This window comes from Megascapheus bottae, chromosome X (genome assembly GCF_031878675.1).
Source record: "Megascapheus bottae isolate mThoBot1 chromosome X, mThoBot2.hap1, whole genome shotgun sequence".
Taxonomy (NCBI): domain Eukaryota; kingdom Metazoa; phylum Chordata; class Mammalia; order Rodentia; family Geomyidae; genus Megascapheus; species Megascapheus bottae.
In genome coordinates, this window is record NC_143547.1 from 44,222,872 (window position 1) to 44,244,693 (window position 21,822).

The window sequence follows — 21,822 nt, forward strand, 5'->3', positions numbered from 1 at the left end:
ATATTTTAAAGTTTTGTACTATATTTTCTAACAAATAGATGCTCCATTATCTTCTTATCCTTTTCTTCTTTCTTTCCTTGTATTACTGAATAACGTTTGCATTGCTGCCAAAATATTTATTTGAATTATTTATATATTCAAAATGGATGGCCTAATTTAAATCTTATATTTTCCCAAATATAATGCTAATAAATACTTGACTTCCCCCACTTCATCTGGATCTATTTTTCTCTCAGGATTTTCATTGAAGGACTGAGCATTATTCATTTTGTCTGCTTTTCTGTAGCTTGAGAGCTTAAGTAGACTGAAAAATTAAGATGGTGTGGTAAACAACTTTAGTTCAAGAATACAGATTTTGTCTTATCTCATTTCAGTATTTACTCTCCAAAGCTCAAAAGCCCTGTGCAAATATTATACATGGGATGTAACATTAAACTCTAGACTACTCTAATACAAGGTTCTAGCATGGGAACTTCAGGATCAAATGTACACTCATTTAGCTATCTCCCTTTATTCATCTTCTCAGTAACAATTTTGTTCATTCACATCCAAAAATGTAAATGGAAAAGCTAAAACAATCCCATAAGTTTTGACTTAGTTATTATTAGAAAAGAAGTGTTTATGAGGGAGAATAATCCCTTTTGTAAATCCTATCCCTGACCTGGACAAAAGAATATTATTTCTAGATAATATGGTCCTATTTGCGTGTTTTTTTTTCTTTATGATCTGGTAAATACTCAAATATTGCTAGAATAGATTTCTTTTAATAATTGTGATCATTTTGTTTTCCATCCCTATCTTTCAACACATGAAGATGAAAATGCTGGGCCTTTGGAGTGATGCAGAAGGAAACAAAGAGAGTAATATTCATTGTCAAATGTTCTCAATTTGACCTGCTTATTTCCAGATTGAGGTTTACTATTGAGATTTTTTAGTATATTATTAATGTGACTATTGTTTCTCTATCAATAGCTACTGCAATATGAGGCAACTCTTTTTCTCAAATCATGTGGTTTATGACCTTAGAATTATGATTCTATTTTACTTTTTTTCAAATACCTTGTTTAGTTTTTCTAAAAAACTTACTGTATTTTTCTTTTGAGTTAGGGTATTTGTGTGGTTTGTAATGTAGTTTTCACTATGGAACATTTACTATATGGCACAAAGTAGGATCTCCTAAATGGCTAGAAATCAGTGACAGATTTAAGTCTAAGTTTTGTATGGCCTTTATCACAGAGAGCTAAGCCCATTGAATAGTGCAGTTTTCACAAAATATACTACATATATATATGTGTATATATATATATATATTTCTCCATATATTTTCTTTTGTCAGTCGTGGGGCTTGAACTTTGGGCATGAGCATTGTCCCTGAGCTCTTCAGCTCAATGCTACCACCCTATCCCTTGAAACACAGCGCCACTTCTGGTTTTCTGGTGATTAATTGATGATAAGAGTCCCACAGACTTTTGTGAGGGGACTGGCTTTGAATTGCAATCCTCAGATCTCAGCCTCTTGAGTAGCTATTATTGCAGGCATGAGCCACCATGCTAGGCTCTCCATATACTTTAATATCAGTAAAATGTATCTGAAAAATGCTCAGTAAATAATACCATAATTTTGGGATGAAAGTCAGGCATATAGAAGACATTCCATTTATATTTAAGGCATTGGCCCTCAGAGGAAAAATAGTATCATTACGGTAATAAAATGTATATATATATATATTTTTTTTTAACCAGATCCTGCTTCAGGTTTATTTGTAGAAATGAAACATGCCACCGTCCCCTACTGAAAATGGTGGCCAGGGAGCCTCAGCAGTACTCCTGTCCTCAAACAGGCAGACAGAGGTCTTCTTTATGGGGCCTTTACAGGGCCCTGGGTACCCTTAGGGGCTAGGGCCTGGGCCCTCTCAGAATTTGGAGCCTAGGCATCCTTAGGGGACTTCAGCCTGGGCATGATCTGGAGGGGCAGCTGGAGCCTGGTCCTTAACTAGAGCCTTAGCCTTGGCCTTAGCCAGGGCCTGGGCCCAGGCCTTGGGCATGATGGGCCTGCAACCCTTGGCAATGTAGGAATGGATGTGCTTCCCAAGCTTGGGGTAGGCGATGTAGGCAAGTCACTGGAGCTTGTGGGTGGCCTGCTCTGGGAGATAGTGTTTGTTGTTCACTACTTTGGGCTTACTAGGGTCTTGACAGCCTCAGCCTGAGTGCTCATGGCCTTGGCATTGTTGGCCTGCATCTTCTAAATGACCTTCTTGTTGAACCTCTTAGAAAAATGCATGTTCCTCAAGAACTTGGGATCCACCCCCTTCAGAGTCTTATGTCTTTGTGATCTGGGTTTCTTGATGCCATTTCTATGCCATTTCCAGGGCTGGTTGTGCGTAGTGAGGTTCTTGGACTTGGCTGTGTCTGAACTGCCAACCCACAGGAGCTGATGCAACTGGAATACATATAATTTTTTAAATTGTATGAAACTTATTTTAAAAAAGATTATCTGAAATTCTGAGAGAGTCAATAGAGAAGTGAAAGGAGGTTTAGAAAAGGACAGTAGAGAGATGAAAGCGACAAGGTTAATAGGAAGTATGTTTAAAATTGAAATGCTATTTATACGTGTGTGTATATGATATAATCTACCTAATTATTTATACAATTAATAAATATTGATAATTATAACAATTTTTTAAAGAATGGGAAATTATTTTGTTATGAAAAATGACAGATGATTTTTCTTTGTCCTTTCAAAACTTCCACTCTTTCCTGAATATATTTTTATTTTATTTATTGCAGTTATCCTACCAAAAATTACCTTATTTTTCTCAGGCTGATGCTCTACCACTTTGAGCCACAGTGACACTTCCGGTTTTCTGATGGTTAATTGGAAATAAGAGTCTCATGGACTTTCGTGCCTGGTCTAGTTTTGAATCATGCTCCTCAGATCTCAGCCTCTTAAGTAGCTAGGATCACAGGCATGAGCTACTGTCATCTGGCTGGATTAATTTTATAATCTGCAACATTCCCAATGTTTCAGATCAACTCAAGTAACTTGAGCGTGGAGTCTATGGGGTTCTTTAAATACAGGATAATTTAATCTGCAAAGAGGGATAGTTTTAATACATCTTTCCCTATTTGGATCCCCTTTATGTTTGCCTCTCATTTCTCTAAGTATTCAAATATTTAGGACTGGAGAGAGTGAACATCATTGCTTGTTATTGATTTTACAGGAAATGGCTTTAACTTTTGGCAAGAATATGAGTAAAATGAAAATGCATGCTATTTTGTCACTTTAATATACTAATGAGAAAGCTAATTACCTTGAAGAAGAGATATAAAAATTATATTTCAATCTCTTTGATATTGCATAAATGATTTCTCATCAATCACTGGAGCCTACTTTGTGAATATATTCTTTGTTATTCAGCACCATTTTATAATCTGAATTACACAAATCCATGGATTAGTATTTTGATCACAGCTATATTCTCAATATTCAAAATAATCCTTGGCACATAACCATACCTTAGCAGACACTTTCAATGAATTAGTAACAAAGTGAAGATGACACTAACTTATTGGATTTTCTTTAGGGACAAAAACATAAGAAGGGGTATCAATGTGTGAGAAGTAATGTGCCTACTACCTGGCAAATGTAATTGTAGCCCCTCTATACATTACCCTGACAATTAAAAAAGAAAAACTAAGTAAGAAATAAGACTGCTAATTCTGTGGTTGGTACTTAGTCATAATTTAAAGCATACCGGTTTCTTTCTGTTGATAATGAATAAAAATCTCTGTACATTCAAGTATTTTGCATTGGATTTTTATCTTATCTGTCACTGATCTTTTAAATTTTTCTTGTCAGAGTGGTATAAAGCTGAAGTCACAAGGTAGTTGTTACATTACATCTTGAACACTGTTACCCCTTTCCATGTTTTTCTCCAACTCTCCCTCCTCCCACCCCCTCTCTAGTTGTAAAGGTCACTCCCCATATTGTCTTGTGAATATGGCTGCTACATTGGTTCACCCTTTCTGCTTCGTTTTATCATCTTGTGTTTCCCCTTCCCTTTTCTAGTTCAAATAAACAAATTAATGTATATACAATACACTAGGTACCAAAGTTAGATACAGTAATAACAAGAGATAAGCCATACGGGGTAAAAGAGGAAATGACTTCACACAGTACATTGAAAACAACAACCACAAAGATAAACCTCTTGTTTCCATTTCCTGGATTTCATTTTCCTTAGCCTTATTCTATATGGCCATATGCACATAGCTTTTGAGCTATTGTATCACTGATTATTTTAAATGTAATATTTCCTAAAGAAATAATCATGGATAGACAATTTTCTCTTGACTTACAAAACTTATTTTTAGGACACCATAATGATATCAAATGATACAGAGTAAAGACTAGTTAAGGAAAAAATGGGAAACAAATAACAAAGGGTCTTCCTCTTATAAAACATTCCACTCATGCCCTCTTGACTCTCTATTTTGGCTATTAGGATAATCAGAGCAATCTCAAGACTTCATCTACAATTAATTTCCTTTCTTCCTATGTCATGACTTCTATTGCCTCATTTACTCACAAAGAAAAGTTTTATTTACCTGTCTAATTTCTTACAAACTGATGAAAATAACTTTTGGAAGAATGTGAATTGTAATCAGACTATTTATGCTAGTGTATTGAGTCTATGGTATGTCTAGCTGCCCTTCTTAACATAATATTTCTGGATCAATACAAAATGAAGAGTAGAAGAAGATGATCTAGCCCCATTGTGCAAGTGTAGATTTCACTTCCACTTTGAAGGAACATCCCATCTGAAGAAGTGACAATATGCAGAATAGATATTAACCTAAGAAAACCATTCAGTTTTAAATTTTGGTTTGAACTCAAGAGTTTGAACTTGGTAGTCAGGCTTTTCATCTCTTGAGTCACATTCTTAGCCCTGAGAATCACTTAATCTTTGAGTATTGGATCCAAGTTTCCACTTAGATGAAGGTACAATGATGTGTATGGAGGCAGAGGATATTTTGGGAATAGGCTTGTAGGCTGGACACCTCTAGGCTACCACAGTAGTAGTCAGCATAGTAACTGATATTAAAAATAAGTTGTAACATTACTATACCCAATTTACAGACAAAAACTTTGATAAGGTATGTTGATCTCCCAAGAGCCCTTAGCTAATATCTCTGTACAAAAATCATATTCAAACACAGGCAGTCTGGTTCCAGAATTTGTTTTCTGTACAACATATTATTTTCATATAACTACTGATGGTTGTGGAACAATCCAGGACAAATTACTCGTTACTTTTTGTGCGGATAGCAAAGCCTTCCAAAACAATATTACTATAGAATGTATTGAAACTCTGTTGGTGATATTTGAGATATTTTCAGATAACCCTGACAAACTTTTAAATGTCTAGACTATAGAGAAAAACTCATGAGTTCAGGTCCCACCTGATCCATTTCCAGGAAATGACCCATAATGAAGGCTACTACATTTACCAGTTTGACCTATGAAGAAAGATCTCCTCCCATGTTCCTGGCTCTTGCTAAATGATTTCTTTGAGCTAGCACTATAAGCTTTGTCTAAACATTAACACAATAAAATACATATATGTTTCAACCTAAAGAAATCCTTTGTGACATTTTATTCTCAGGGCGATTACCCAAAGTTTTAAAATATAATCATTTACTAGTAAGGTTCAGAGAGATAAGCTGTGTGCTACACACAGAAAACCACCCTGTGATGTGTAACTAAGACAGGAGTATGTGATTCCAGCTGGTAAAGGAATTTGGATCTAGGGGAAATTTTCTCAAGTGGTCAAAGGGGAAGAGTAAATACAATCTGTGTGTTAATTTCTGGAGATTGAATAATTGGGAACGTCATGTAAATTGTACCACTTTTGGGGATGTTTATATCATGATCATTTTCTTGCCAGTCACAGGGCTTGAACTAAGGGCTTGAGCGCTGTCCTTGGGCTTTCTCAAGGTTAGAGTTCTACCACTTGAACCACAGCACCATTTCCAGCTTTTTCTATGTATGTGGTACCAAGGAATTGAACCCGAGTCTTCGTGCATGCTAGGCAAGCACTCTACCACTAGGCCAAACTCCCAACCCCATGATCATTTCTTATTTCAAGTTAAATGTAATTGGCATAAGAGAAATTTTATGGAAAACAAGTTCATCTTTAAGTAGATGATCAGAAAATTGAATACTGAATGTGTACTTGCAGCCTATTGGTTACAGCTAATGTTTAGTGATGTACCAAGGAAGGTTAGCAAATAGAGCCTCCAAGTGGATGTTCATATACTCAGCAAAATAAGGATGCTTGTATTACTAAAAGGAAAAAAAGGAAGATGGATACTGAGAGAAACATACAGCAGTCTTTCTAAAAACACATTCCAGTTTGAGTGAGCCTGAATTAATTACTGAGGTCAGCAGCTACCGAAATTGTGATAAGTCCATCAGGTATATTTTGTTTTGCATTTTAAGGACAAAGGAATCTTCTGAGAAAAAGTTCACCCTAAAAGAGTGTTTGCAATAGAAACTACGGCAATAACATTGTCTCAACTGTGAGAACAAACGTTCTCATCCCTGTCTAATACACCACATTTTCGTATGTTAGAGAAATTATGACATAAAGAGGTATTTAAAGAAACCTTTAGTATCCTTATTTTTGTACATATAGTGAACTTTTGAAAAAAATGACAAATGTTTTTTCATGGAAAATTTTAGTATTATTTTTTCAAGGATATCAGTGATAGTACACGATAGCATGCACTTCTATCTTCTTACATAAGTTTTTCAGGTGCATGTTTAATGTACACTAACATAGGAAGTAGAGTTTTAAAGCTATCACCATCTATCGCATATCATCTGTGCACATATTTGAATATATCTACATATAGTTGTCTATTGTCTATCTACCTATAGAAAATATTTATTTTGGTCTTACCTGATAGGAACTCTGATCAAACTTGTATGCATTGTCTCACCTAATTCACACAAGAATTCTATGTTAGCACCTTTGATCGCTATTCAGAAACAGAGACCTATAAAATTGAAAGTAATTTTACCCAAATCAAAAGCTAGAAACTTTTAAATCCATGGTCCCTCTTACATGTGAAAACATTGTTTCACAAAATAATAAATTCTTAAAAATCAATACTGAACATGAAAAGACACTGATGTACTTATACTATAAACAAGGAAGATGAATGGAATGTCCTATTTTTGAAAAAAAATGTTATAGTGCAGTGCAGAAATACAAATAAACCAAAATATCTATGTAATGGTAACTATAATAAACTGATAGCATCAGTTTGCAGAGTATTATCTAAACATTTTTAGTTTAGTTAATTCCTAGATATTTTGTATATATTTTTGAGGATATTAAAAATGAAGTTGCTTTTCTGATTTCAAACCTACTCTTCTCATTTTTGGAATGTACAAAGGCTATTGATTTTTGTGGGTTGGTTTTATATATCACTGCTTTGCTGGAGTTTTGAATCAATTCAAGTAGCTTGGGTATTATCGCATAAGTAGTTCTATGGATTGAAACCTCTTAAATGATAAGCCAAAATAAATCCTTCTTCCCTTAACTTGTTTGTGAGGTATTTTGTCACAGCAATGCAAATATAACTTACAGGAGAAATAATAAATGTGATTATGGGACAATGATAACTTTCTTTAAATAAGGAGGGTACACAGACTGTGCCTTTACCTTGAAATAATTGAGAAAAAAGCTAGAAAACTGCATATTAAATAATTGAATGTTTGGGTTTAATATTTAATACGCAGAACAGTTGTGGATGATTGCAATAGCCAAGTTTGTTGAAACAAGGTGGAAGTTGCAAATCCCTACAGATAAGGTAATCAAAGAACCAAGAGTCCTGATATTAAATAGGCAGTACTTCAGAACAAAATCATTCAGGATGATATCAAGACAAAAGAATATAGTGATCCAGGTGTAAATGTAAGCACCAAATGTGGATAATGTCCATAAATTTATGAAGTAATAGCAAAGGAAATGAATGAAAATGATATACTTGAATGACATGCATCTAAAGCTAAGGGTTTTTTTTATTATTTCTTTTTTTTTCCTTTTATTTGAGGAGATGTACCGAGGGGTTGCAGTTATATTCATCAGGTAGTGAGTACACTACTTCTTCAACATTGTTACCCCTTCCCATGTTTTTCTTCCACTTTCCCTCTGCCACATCCTTCCACTTATAAGTATGGAGAAGCAAATGAATAATAATAAATTATAAATAAATAAATAATAATAATACTGCCAAATTCCTCTATGAAGTTTTTCAGGAAGATGCATTAGAAATACCATACATATCAGTTCATCTGGTAACCTTTGTTCTTTTCTGACTTGCTATAATTGCCCTCGTATATTTCAAGGCTAGAAATTCTGGGATACACTTATTTGATTTCTGACAGAGTCACAATGGTAATCACTAATTTATGAGTGTGTATATGAACATAGATGAAACCAAATAAAGCCAAATTGGAACTACCCTCCAAAATAGAAACCTGCAGAGCCTCAGCTCTGTGTAGATTCTTGGGGGTATCCCATATCTTCAGAAACAAAGTCTATATTAGTTTCAAGAAATGATATTGGTACTTTTTCCTATTCCCCATTGGAATAGCAAACTCCAAGTGGACAACTACTAACTAACTGGTAGCTTGTCTGGGCTATGCCTACTGATTTTGATTCTAAATTTGCATAGTATTATTGACACAAAATAAAGATGTCGGCTAAGAGGAAATGAAAGTCTTAACTAGCTTAACTTCAGAGGAAAACACCCATCAGCTTGTAGCATACTGCAGCTGGCATTACTGACAGCTGGAATGACAAGAAAAAGATGAACACAAATTAGTAGTAATTTCCTGTGTTTGAAGGTCTTGTACCATATATTACTACACATTGTAAACAACAAAAGACTAAGTCGACAGTCTTGAACATAAGGACCCAGAGAGGAGACAGATATGTAGAAATCATCATCAAAAGCAATGTGTAGCAAGCACTCTAATTAAATTACTGTAACATGCTGAAGTGGATGGGCTAGATACTATCTAGAAGAAAATAGGGTTATCCAAAACAGGTGGGAATTAACCTGAGCCAGGAAGAATGGATTGCATTGCATAAACACAGATGATGTATAAACAACAGTAGGAAAATATGAATACAGGCATGACAATAAAAATACAAAAATGTAGTATAAAATGAGACATCAAAATAAGAAGTATGACTAATAGATATTTATGAATCACTTATTGTATGCCATCAAACTTGGGGACTTTTATATGTACTAATTAATTCCCACAATTATCAACCCAGATACCCCTCAGTGGATTAATGGATCAAGAAAATGTGGTAAAAATACACAATGGAATTCTACTCTTCCATCGGTAAGAATAATATTGCTCTACTTTAAAAAAAGAACGATTTGAGAAAAATATATTAAGCAAAGTTAGCCCGACTCAAACATAGGTTGCATGCATGATTTCTCTCATTTGTAGTAATTAGAATGTGCCTATAAATCACCAAAATAAACAAAATTGGTGGTAAAAGAGAAAAGATTACACTTAGACATGATAAATTAAACAGAATATTCTTAGGAGAGGATCAAAAAGTTCGATAGCTATTTCATATGATCATATAAAATGATGTTCATCGAAGCAAACTCGAAGAAATGGAAACAAGATTTTTTTTTTTTTGCCAGTCCTGGGCTTGAGCTCAGGGCCTGAACACTGTCCTTGGACTTTCTCAAGGCTAGAGCTCTACCACTTGAGCCTCAGCACCACTTCTGGCTTTTTTCTATGTATGTGGTACCGAGGAATTGAACCCGGGTCTTCATGCATGCTAGGCAAGCACTTTAACCACTAGGCCAAACTCCCGGCCCCGGAAACAAGATTTTTCTTATTTTATTTTTTGTGATGTTTTTTGTGCCTAACTCCCCTTTTCACTTTTTTTTTTGCCAGTCCTGGGGCTTGAACTCATGGCCAATGCACTGTCCTTGGGCTTTTTATTTTCTTTTAAGGCTAGCACTCTGCCACTTGAGCCACACCACTATTTCTGGCTTTTTCTGCGTATGTGGTACTAAGGAATCAAACCCAGGTCTTCGTGCATGCCAGGCAAGCACTCTACCACTAGGCCAAACTCCTGGCCAAGTCACTGTTTTCTGATTTCTGTACCTTTTGTCTTGGGTGTAAGTTTATCTGCTTGGGGAAGGTAAGGGGAAACACAGAAATATTGGGACAAAGAGTAAACTAATTCACCAGTGATACTATACTATGTAGGAAATGAACTGTACAACTTGAAGTGACGGGATTCTGATGGGAGAAACATGGGAGAAAATGATGGAAAAGGTGACACTTTCCAAAAAGAAATATACTCATTACCTGCTCTTTGTAACAGCAACCTTTCTGTACATCACCTTTACAATAAAAGTATATTAAAAATAGGAACAGCTATGAAAAACTTTGAAAGGGACCTGAATGATTTAACTTTTATTCTACAAGTTACAAGGACTGATTCAGGATAAAACATTTTAAAAGAGAATAGTATAAAGTAAAAGGAAAAAAAACATAACTATATATGTACCAAACATATCCAAACAAGTACAAACTTTATGCAGAGTATTAGACTAGTTCTGGGAGGCCTATAGAGATAAAGCCCCTAGACTCTAAGCAGTAAGCTTAATATGATCTTAATCCTAATCCACAAAAACCCAGCAAAGTGGTAGGAATGTAAAATTATGCAAATACTTTAAGAGAGAGTTTATGGTCTTCTTTCTTTCTTTCTTTCTTTCTTTCTTTCTTTCTTTCTTTCTTTCTTTCTTTCTTTCTTTCTTTCTTTGCCAATCGTGGAGCTTGGACTCAGGGCCTGAGCACTGTCCCTGGGCTTTCTCAACATCATTTCCAGTTTTTTTTTTTCTGTGTATGTGGTACCGAGGAATCAAACCTGGGTTTTCGTGCATGCTAGGCAAGCACTCTGCCACTAGGCCAAACTCCTGGCTCTATAGTCTTCCTAAAAAGTAAAAAAGAAATATGTGACTCAGAAACACTGGGTCTAAGTTTTTAACGGAGATAACTAGCTAGGCACGGTGGCCTCCCCGTGGTACAGCATTCAGGAGTGTTGGGTTTTGATGGCTGTAACTACAGTTACAGGTGTGACATCTGAGAATTGCAAAATGATGCTAGCTCAGAAAAGATTCTGAAAGATATAGTCCAAAGCCTATATCTTAATTATAACAGCTATATTCAAAATCAGTATACCGCAGAAAACACATGATTAAGTAAAAAGCAAATCCACATTCTGTATGGTTATAGTTACCTGATGCTCTATAATAAACAAAACAATAGTGATAAAAACAGATCAGAAGCTTCCAGAAGTGATAGAGTCTTGAACCACAAAGGGGTAGTCCAAAGTAATAATTGGAGATATTGAATCTCTATTGTATCATAACTATTATAGATGCCTCATAAATCTGTTCAAATGTATAAACTCATAGAAGGACATACCTTTAAAAATCAAGTTTTAGAAAAGGTAAATTATTGTTTTATAATATGGACGTGTAATTTTGACATGGAATTGTAATTCTGGCAATTTTCTTCCATTTTCAGAAGTCCAGGTAAACAATACAAATAAATGTTACAGAAAAGTGGCATACTAATATTATTTTGTCCTTTTAAAGAGTTAGTACACTAATCATTTTAAGGCAAATATTGTCCATTATCTTCCTGAAAGCAAGTTAACTGAAGGTGTGCCATCTTGTTGGAGTATTGGCTAAGATTGTGAGTAAATGATTGATGTTGGTGTTTGCAAATTTGTGGAATTCTGATTTGGAGTGCTGCAGAAGTTTTCTCTGAGCTCAAGCTTACTTGGCACTTGTGTCAGTGATTTAGAAAATAAGACATTGAGTAGGATGGGGAATTTAGCTCCATGGAATAGTGTTTGCCTAGAAAATACTGACTGCTGAAGTTTATGGATGATAAAATGGATGGGATAATCAACATTTTAAATACGTGCAGTTGTGGACCCTAGAATGTGCATCTCTAATAAATGCTCACACATGCTTTTAGTTTTCTTTGTATAAGAGCTTATTAAAAGTTGACTGATTAATATTAACTGAGGCAAGGAAGGAGGAAGGTAAGAACAATGAACTTGTAGATAAATTTTCTGGGCTCCTGTCCTGACATTTTATAATTCCCTTTCTAGATTTTTATTCAGACTTTTCTCATCTCCCCAGTCTGTACAATGGTGAACATTCTTCGTACTTATTTTAACATCAATGGAACTTTAGCCAGGTATTAGTAAGGTTCATGCCTATAATCCTAACTACTCAGGAGACAAAATGTCATGGTTCAAAAAAAAAGTCTAGGAAAAGTATTTGAGGTGCTTATCTCCCATTAGCCAGCAAAAAATCTAGTAGTGAATTTGTGATAAGGGCAGAGCCCCCTCACCAAACACATTTACACACTAAATCAGTGGAACTTTTTGTTTGATCACACAAAGCCCTAAATTTGAATAAAAAGCAGAACTTTTATCCGTGTATGTGTCAGTGGAGTGGCTACCACTCATTACTCAAAGCCTTAAAGACTCCAAGACTCCATTGTGAGATTTGAAAGTTGCTTTTCTACCATCTCTCAGTCTCATAGATTTAATGACCAAATTAGTTTGGTTTCTGTAATCTAAGATAACCATTCCTGCCTCCAGAATATATCCCACCCAGTTATTTCACTCCATCCTAATCATGAAACTAGCAGGTTGGAGCTGTGCCCTTATCAGGTCCCAGAATAAGGCTTTCTCTTCTCACCCTCCCCAGGATACCTATCCCTTGTTGGTTTCTGGGGATTGCTACAGTCCCAATGTTCAATACAGAATGGAGGCTGGTTTTAGAGCACCTCCCTCAACTTTCTTCATCTTGTATCTCCAACTGTTTTTCAAGTCTATCATATCACTCTCCTGCTTCAAATTATTTCTCATGAAAGGCAGACAAAGAGCCCTTGATAATGAATCCATGTTTATTTCTGAAGTCTTATCTCCTGTCTTTTCTGTGGCATCAGATTTTGTTGCTGTTTAAGAACTGGCTGTACAGGAGTTCATCTATTTAATCTTCACATAATCCTATAAAGAGTTGCTTTGTATCTTTTAATTGTCCCTTGAGCCTCAGCAAGTAAAATAACAGTTATGGGCACTTTGAAGTTAGAGATACCCTGGGAATGACAACAAAACCCATCTTTTATGGAGGCTCTCTTCATATGCTAACCAATTTCTTGCTCATTGCTATGTTTAATTCTAACATTATCCTGTCAGGTAAGCAATATTACAACAAGTACATCTGTTTTGCAGGTGAGAAAACCTAGGCTCAGAGCAGTTAAAACATTGTGATGCAAACACAGACCTTAAGATTATGGGTCTGTGTTCTAGTGGTCATAGAGGCAGTATTTTTAACTTCATAATACATAGCAGTAGCTGCAAACCACACTGCTACTTCAGTGAATTAGGCACAAACTCCTGGAGGGAGTCTAGAATGTGTATTCACATAGCCCTATTCCTTTTCATTGGCAAAATTCTGCTCAGTATCTACAAATCTTCAAATGGACAGTACAGGAGAGGAAAAAGGGAATGGGTAGTAATAGGACTCTCGAATGAACAGTTCTTGGGCAGAGTGATAAGTCAAATCAGACCTTCATCTCTGAAATTAGAGGGTATTGAAGTCTTCAGAGAGTAATGCAAATAAAAACACCCAAAACCTTCCACTCAGGTTCAGATTTAGGAAACCTATATATTCACAAAGTGGTTTGGATGAGATTTTTCTGGGCTGCTTTGTGCTGAGAGACATGTTAGGCCAAATAGAATTTCATTTCTCTCCTAACTTTGATGGGCGTTGTCCCTGAGCTCTTCAGCTCAAGGCTATTGCTCTGCTACTTGAGGCCCAGGGCCACTTCCAAATATCTGGTGGACTTTCATGCCCAGTTTGGCTTTGAACTGTGATCCTCAGATCTCAGCCTCCTGTGTAGCTAGGATTACAGGCATGAGCCACCAGCACAAGGCTGCCTACTGCTTTTTATATGTAGAAATATGTAACGTGGAATATAAAATCATAATAAAAACAGAAAGAGGATGGAAAATGGCATTGCTAATAGGAATGATTGGTACAGATAACTGCATAGGAGCTCTTACATTACTCTGGAACTTACAATTAGGATTGAAAATTGGGTTAGTATAGAAAAGGAAAATGATACTCTGAGCAAGAGAGCTTGGAGTAGCAATGCCTCTTTGACAGATATACCTATGGTTTTATGTGAGGTAGAGTGTGGTCAAGAGGCTGAGATAAGAAACATCGTAGATTTCCTTGAAGCAAATAAACAGAGATAACTTTGGTAGAGGAGGGACAAAATAAAAATTTCACTGGAAACAACATGAGAGAATTTAGAATTGAGAGATTAATGGGACTTTTTGTTAATTTTTGACGCATGGGAACAAAAATGGTGATGAAAGGAAAATATCATCTACTGTTTTTCAATGAGATAACATGTCAGTTTGTGAGTTGAAGACTCATTTGTTCTTTCCTTGAGATCTGACATCATTTTATCTGTATTAAAGTTTTGTCTCACTATATTTTTTCAGTTTTGTTTATTGTATCATAATAACTTCCAAGGAAGAAGTAAAACTGTGTTTTTCCCTCTCTCAATACTAGTGCTTGAGTTAAGAGTCTGGTCACTGTCTATTAGTTTTATTTCTGCCTCAAATTCACTTGGGGCACAAGTTCACTTCTGGGTTTTTAGTGATTAATTGGAAATAAGATTATCATAGGATCCAGGCTGGCTTCAAACTGAGATCCTCAGATCTCAGCCTTCTAAGTAGCTAGGATTAAAGATGTGAGGCACTGGTTTCCAATGTGTGAAATTTTCTCATTTCCTTTGGTCATTGCTGTGACTAGTACAGTACATATTATAAAGAAGGCATGACCCTCAGTAAATGAATGGATCAAGAAGATGTGGTATATAAACACAATGAAGTTCTATGATTCCATCATAGAACCAATTCATTAGTAAGTGGGATGACTTGGAAAAATGTATTAAGAGAAGTAAGCCAGACCCAAAGAAAAGTAGGTTGCATGATTTCTCCTTATTTTTAAGAACTAGATAGAATATGTCCAAGATATTTTTAATGGGGGATGCCAATAGCCCAAATGCTTAGTGCATAGCACCATATACAATGAAGTGTATCATCATGAATTCCAGCATATGGAAAGAAGAGGTTATTATTATGTCCTGTATGTAGAGTTTTTTCCCCTTTTTTGTATCTCTTAGTTTTCTGTACCTTGTGTTTTTATATAAGATTATTCGATATGTGTAAGGGAAAGGGAATCACAGAAACAAAAAGACAACGGATGAATCAGTGAAACATTGATACTATGTTGGATATTAACCTTGAGGCGGCGGGGGGCGGGTTAGGGAGAATAGGTAGGGGTAAGCTGGAGTAAATGAATGATGGAGTAACAATGAATAGAACAAATATATACTTATTGCCTTGACTATGTAACTGTAGACTCCTTGCCCATCACCTTTCTCAATGAAAATAAAGATTTAAAAGAAGGAAGTGCTCATTGAAATATTACAACCATAAAATATGTTGAGGCATTAGTAAGGACATACGGTACATCCAAAGTACTTGTGAATTCTTTGTAAATTTCTCAACTTCCCCAGTTATCACTGAACTTTCTTTCTTTTTACATTTGTTCACTCACTCATAAATTCACTTTGTAAGTAAAATTATTACACACATTGTGCCAGTCACTGACTTAGGATCTAGACTTGAGTACCATGTAATAAGAAGAATGTGACTTATAATGCTTATGTCCTAGGGAAGTAGAAAATTTTCTATAAAGTAAAATAAAGCAAGGTAAAAGTATAAAGAGTGACTAGGATGTTAGATTTGGGGCTGGAGAGAGAGGAAAGCTTCATTGAGTTGACATTTGAGCAAAGAAGAGTAAAAGAATCATTACATACATTGATTCTTTTGGGGTAGAATTATTAGGTTGGAAGTTAGAAATGATGATGGGAAAACGAATTTATAAACAGGATAAAAACACAGAAGTGGTGCTGTGGTAGAATGTAAGTCTTGAGCTGAAGAGTTCAGGGACAGGGCCAAGGACCAGAGTTCAAGGCCCATAAGCAACAAAAAAAAATTTTTTTAGCTGGGCATGATTGGCTCATGCCTGTTATCCTAGCTACTCAGGAGGCTGAGATCTGAGGATCACGGTTCAAAGCCAGCCCAGTACAAAAGTCTGTGAGACACTTACCTCCAAATAACCAGTAGAAAACCAGTAATGGCGCTGTGGCTCAAAGTGGTAGAGCACTAGCCTTGAGCTGAAGAGCTCGAGGACAGCACCTGGGCCAGAGTTCAAGCCCCATACCCACAGAAAGAGAGAAAGAAAGAAAGAAAGAAAGAAAGAAAGAAAGAAAGAAAGAAAGAAAGAAAGAAAGAAAGAGAAAATGATTAACTTAATTCTTGTTACATAAGGATTTTTTTTAAGGGAAGCTGCAGCAGTCCAGGTAAAACTATAGCAAATCCAGGAAAAACCTATATCCATATCACAGAATGAGAGACTTGACTATATTCTGCCTTTGGACTGATCTTTTATTCCATGGGTCATGATGTTGTCTCCTCAAAAAACTTTAAGAACCTGAAGGGGAATGATGATTGCAATTATTTTCTTGTTGAGTATATGGTAATGTCCTCACCTAATTGGGCATGTGTACTCCAGATGCCAATAATTTTATCTTTTTTGTCCGCATGCATATTGTAAGCTTCTACAATAGTGCCTGGTACATAATAGGAGTAGAATATATAATTTATAATTATATTAACCCACCTCTTCAAAGGCAAGTTTAGCTACTGATACCTCTGTCTTCTAACAAAGCTTACCATAGCATCTGACACAAAGCAAGTTTAGTTTATATAAGTTCTTTCTCTCCATTCTGCTTTCATTTCTTTTAGTTGATCATCTTATTCTTGCTTTGTTGAAAAATTGTCAGTTGGAGAAAGCCCATCTGTATAGAGCTTTGCCCTTGAATCAGACATTGCAGCATTCATTCTTACTAAGAGCTATCTACCTCCCATCTGAAACTGTGTTTTGTGACTTAATGTAAGCTCTAATACACTACTTCATAATAGAAGTTATTGCAGTAAAGTAAGGAGATGAAACCCTGTTCATACTATACAGAATTCATACAGGAATGACATCCATCAAAAAGTAGTTCTTCTCTTGTTGACCTTCAGCTCTGACAGCTGTTGATTTCATTTCTGAAAATTAGATTCAGTAACAGAGAAACCTTCAAGAGGTTTTGTGATACTTTCTAGGTTGGTGTAAAAACATTGGAGGATTTAATTCTGATTATTCTCATGATCATGTTCTTGTATCTTCTCAGATTACATGTAGGAAATAAAAGCACAGAGGAAGAATGGCACTGCTCTGTGTCACAGTAACAGGCAATGACAGAGCTGTAATCAGCACCTGGGGTTTCTATAATGTTACCTCCATTAATAACACATTTTAATTTTCTTTTTGTATCATTTCTAGGGCTCCTAGAGCTGTCCCTGAACTTCTTTTTAATAATAATAAAGAAATACTAGATTGCAAAAATATGATTATAAAACCACATAAAATATAAATTATTCTAGGCCTATTGGATAAACTCAGATTTCGTTTTAAGTTATATACCTTTATACCTCTCTGGATTTCTTAAAGGGATGCCCTATGTCTGATGAATTTCTGTATTTTCATTAGGTATTACTTTTTTGTTGAATGAATATTCAAGTAACCAAATTAGAGTAAATGAGTTTTTTTCTAGAAACTAAAGTATTTTCTTAACCTATTTGAGAATTCCATAAATGCAATACCAAAGCCATGATTACTCTAGAATCAGTGTTATCTTGAAGGCCTTTTCCTTCATATTTCATTAAACTTGGAAGAAGTTTCACAAAGGGGCATGCTCAGGGAGCATTCTGCCTTGGGCAGTATGCCTCAAGGCTTCAAAGGGCCAAGAACTAGAAATTGGCCACTGTTCCTTGTCATAGCTCAGTTCAAGAACATTCCTGTTAGTCTTTGAAGAGTAGTGATTGGCAAATGACCTGATTTTTCTTTTTTAAAAAACGGGGGTAAATGTTAGATCCTGGAAACAGGGAAATAGGAAGCTTGATGCAAATCAAAATTGTAGAAGAGAAGATTAATCAGTCTGTGGAGGCCTAGAAAAGAAATAAAGGATCATGAAAAATCATTTTGAGACCATATAAAATTATTTCAAACCTGTTTCAATTTTATTTTATTATAGGATTTCTATGCTTGTATATCAGAGAACTGCAATTTTAATTTTCAAAAAAATATATCCTGTAAGATTTTTCAATGAGTCAGATGTTGAAATATAAACAAAATGAAAGTATTATTCAGTGAATTTGTAAAGTAGAATGCTATCCAAGCATTAGTACAGAGTGTGAATTCTGTTCAAAATGTAAGGATTGACTAAACCATGTCCTCTTTAACATTTTTTAAAACAAAGACAAAGTAAGCAACGGAAGCAATGTACATCAGTTTTTCAGGTTATCCAAAGTTAATGACATAAATGAAAACATTATGATTTCAAAATGTTTTCAACACTTGGAATGCTAGCCTACTGAAAATTGGTAAAGACCGTCACATAACAACAGAGCCCACCTGTGCACAGTTAAGGAAACTGAGGGCAAAATGGAAGTCAGGAATTGCTAGGGTTAAATTGAATTTAGTAGGGAATTTGAGATTGAATTTTGCGTAATCAATATTCCATACAAATTTTATCATCTCGACCATTATCCTAATTCTATTTTACTCTGTAGTGGACAGTGTTTGTCTGCCATATATCTTTCCCACAGTATTCAATGCATTTTGTTTGTTTATAATTATTCTATTTAAAAGTAAGCTATTATTAATTGGAACATATTTTACGTATTGTTCTATGCTGTAATTTGTTGACTTGACAATGTATCTTAAAGTTTGTCTTATGTTAGTACAAGAAAATCTGGTTCATTTTTTACAAAAGGTTTGTGATAATTTCTAGAATATTTCCTGGTTTATTAACCTTACCCCTATAAATAATAAACAATAAAATAATAAACTGGAAGTTGAGCATGGCTCCAGTAGAAGAGAACTTGCTTGGAAGAAACAAAGCACCAAAACAAAAGCAGTTCAGAGGCAGTGACATGGCCCTGAGTTCAATCACAAGGACCAGCAAAAAAAAAGTAGTTATTATTGACACATAGCAACCTAGTTATTCTTGGCTAGCATATGTAATCAGTGGTAAATAATGAAAAACATCTTTGCTGGTGATTTTATCAAAATAATCTTTAAACTAAATATAAGTGATATGACTAGGAAGAAGGAAAAATGACACTTAAGAAATGGTCTAGGACTCTCCTCAATTGCATTCAACACCAAATTTCTTTACTGCAATACAGTAATACATCCTAGCATTAAGTGTTAGGCATGTTGCAATTTAAACAAACAATATCTCCGACATTTTTTTTTGTCAGTCGTGGGGCTTGAACTATGGGCCTGGTTGCTCTCCCTGAGTTGTTCAGCTCAAGGCTATTTTGCGCATTGATTCAGAAAATACGGTAAAGAAAAAAATTTGTTTGTAATAATAATTGTATGTGTAATAACTTCCTTACTATTCCTAGTCATATCAATATAAATTCCAAGTCCTTTGGCATGATAAACAGTGGCAATCATTTTATTATGTGTTTAAATTTCAGAAATTAACTCTCATAGTAAAAATGACTATTGTCCCTCTTCCTCAAAAAATAAAATACTGTTTTATAAGAAAAAATAGTAATAAAAGTCATAGAATATTGGGCAGAAAACTAATAGCCAATATAATACAGAATGCAAGAAGGCCACAGCAAACATCATATTGAAATGGCAAAATCCTGAAAACATGTTCCTTAAGACCCATAACAAGATAAGGGTGTCTATACTTACCATCTCTAGCCAAAAATTTGATGGACGCCCTAGGTATCTGAAATAGACAAGAAAATAAGTAAAAGGCATTCAAATAGAAAATTAAGAAAGTAAATGCAGAGAGTAGTAGTATCACCAGTATGTATAATTCATGTAAATTTGTCTTTGCACGCTACATTCTTTTATATGAGAAGTCCTAAATGCCATACCCAAAAGCTATTACAATTAATAGATTTAGTAAATTCGTAATATACAAAATCAAAGTACAAAAATCATCCAATCTTTTGGGACAGGGAGTTTGGCCTAGTGGTAGAGTGCTTGGCTAGCATGCACCAAGACCCAGGTTCGATGCCTCGGTACCACTTATATAGAAAAAAGCCAGAAGTGGTGCTGTGGTTCAAGTGGCAGAGTGCTAGCCTAGAGAAAAAAGCACAAGGACAGTGCTCAGGCCCTAAGTTCAAGCCCCAGGACTGGAAAAAAATCATTCATTCTTTTGTACAATGACAATAAAATATTCAAAAACTTAATTATTCTATCAGTTATAATTAGTTATAATACAGTTACAACCACTGTAAAATACTTGCAAATAAATTTAATTCAGAAGATGTAAGATCTATACAGAAAACTATACAACATTGGTGAAAACTCATCATAGACATCATAAGCACATAAAAAGATATATGTTCATCAGTTGTAAAACCTTAATATTTAAGATGTACATAATACCCAAAACAGTCTACATAATGCGTTTCTTATCACAACTCCAATGGGTGTTTTCCACAGAAGTAAAATGTGCAATATCAAAATTGATAAGGAATTTTAAAGTAAAGTTGCCCAATATCCAAAACAAATATGAGAGAGGACAAAATGTGAAGCTATCATACTTGCATTTCAAACTGCATTATAGACACATCAAGTAGAAATAGTGTATTACAGGCATAAAAAGACATATGGACCAGTAGATCCCTACATCAACAAATATTCATGGAGTCAGTCTTTCACATTCATTGTACCAGGGTTTGAACTCAGGACAAGGGCTAACTAGGAAGTACTCAGCCACTTGATCCTCATTTTTGTCCTTTTTGCCTTATTTATTTTTGTACAATCCAGCCCCAGATCATGATTCTCATATATATGCATCCTGTATAGTCAGAATTAATGATATGTACCATCAGATCTGCCTTATTTGCTGAGATGGAGACCTGCTAACTTATTGCTAGCAATGACTTTCAATCACAAATTTCCTGATCTCTTCCCACGTACGTGAGACATGTGTTCCTGTGCATAGGATTAATTAATTAATCTTTACCAGGGCACCAATAATCTGGAAGTTTAACAAAATAAACACCTGGAAGCAGGTACTTTAGAGGAGTCTGGTGGGGTCAAGGAAAAAGGGGTAGATGAATGAAGAGGAGAAGGAAAATTCAGCCAAGAATAGCGTCCATCCTACAAAATTAAGAAGAGTGAAGGAAAGTGTGTGTAGGGTAGGGATGGGTGAGAATTTAAAGGGGTGACATTGATCAAGATGTATTGTATTCATAAACTGCTTCAGTGAATGGAAACTCCTTTGCACAACTACTTAAAGATAATTTATAAAATAAAATAAAATTTTCTAGAACTATTCTATCTTTAGAATATAAAGACAGAATATTCAGAAACAGCAGTTACATGGAATCAGCAGTCTATTTTGGAGGATAGACACTAGAAATTAAATCTAAATAAACTCAGCTTCCCCCCTCAAAAAAAAAAAGAAGTGATGAGTGTGCCTATTGTAGTTGCTTTATATTGGGAGTGCAAT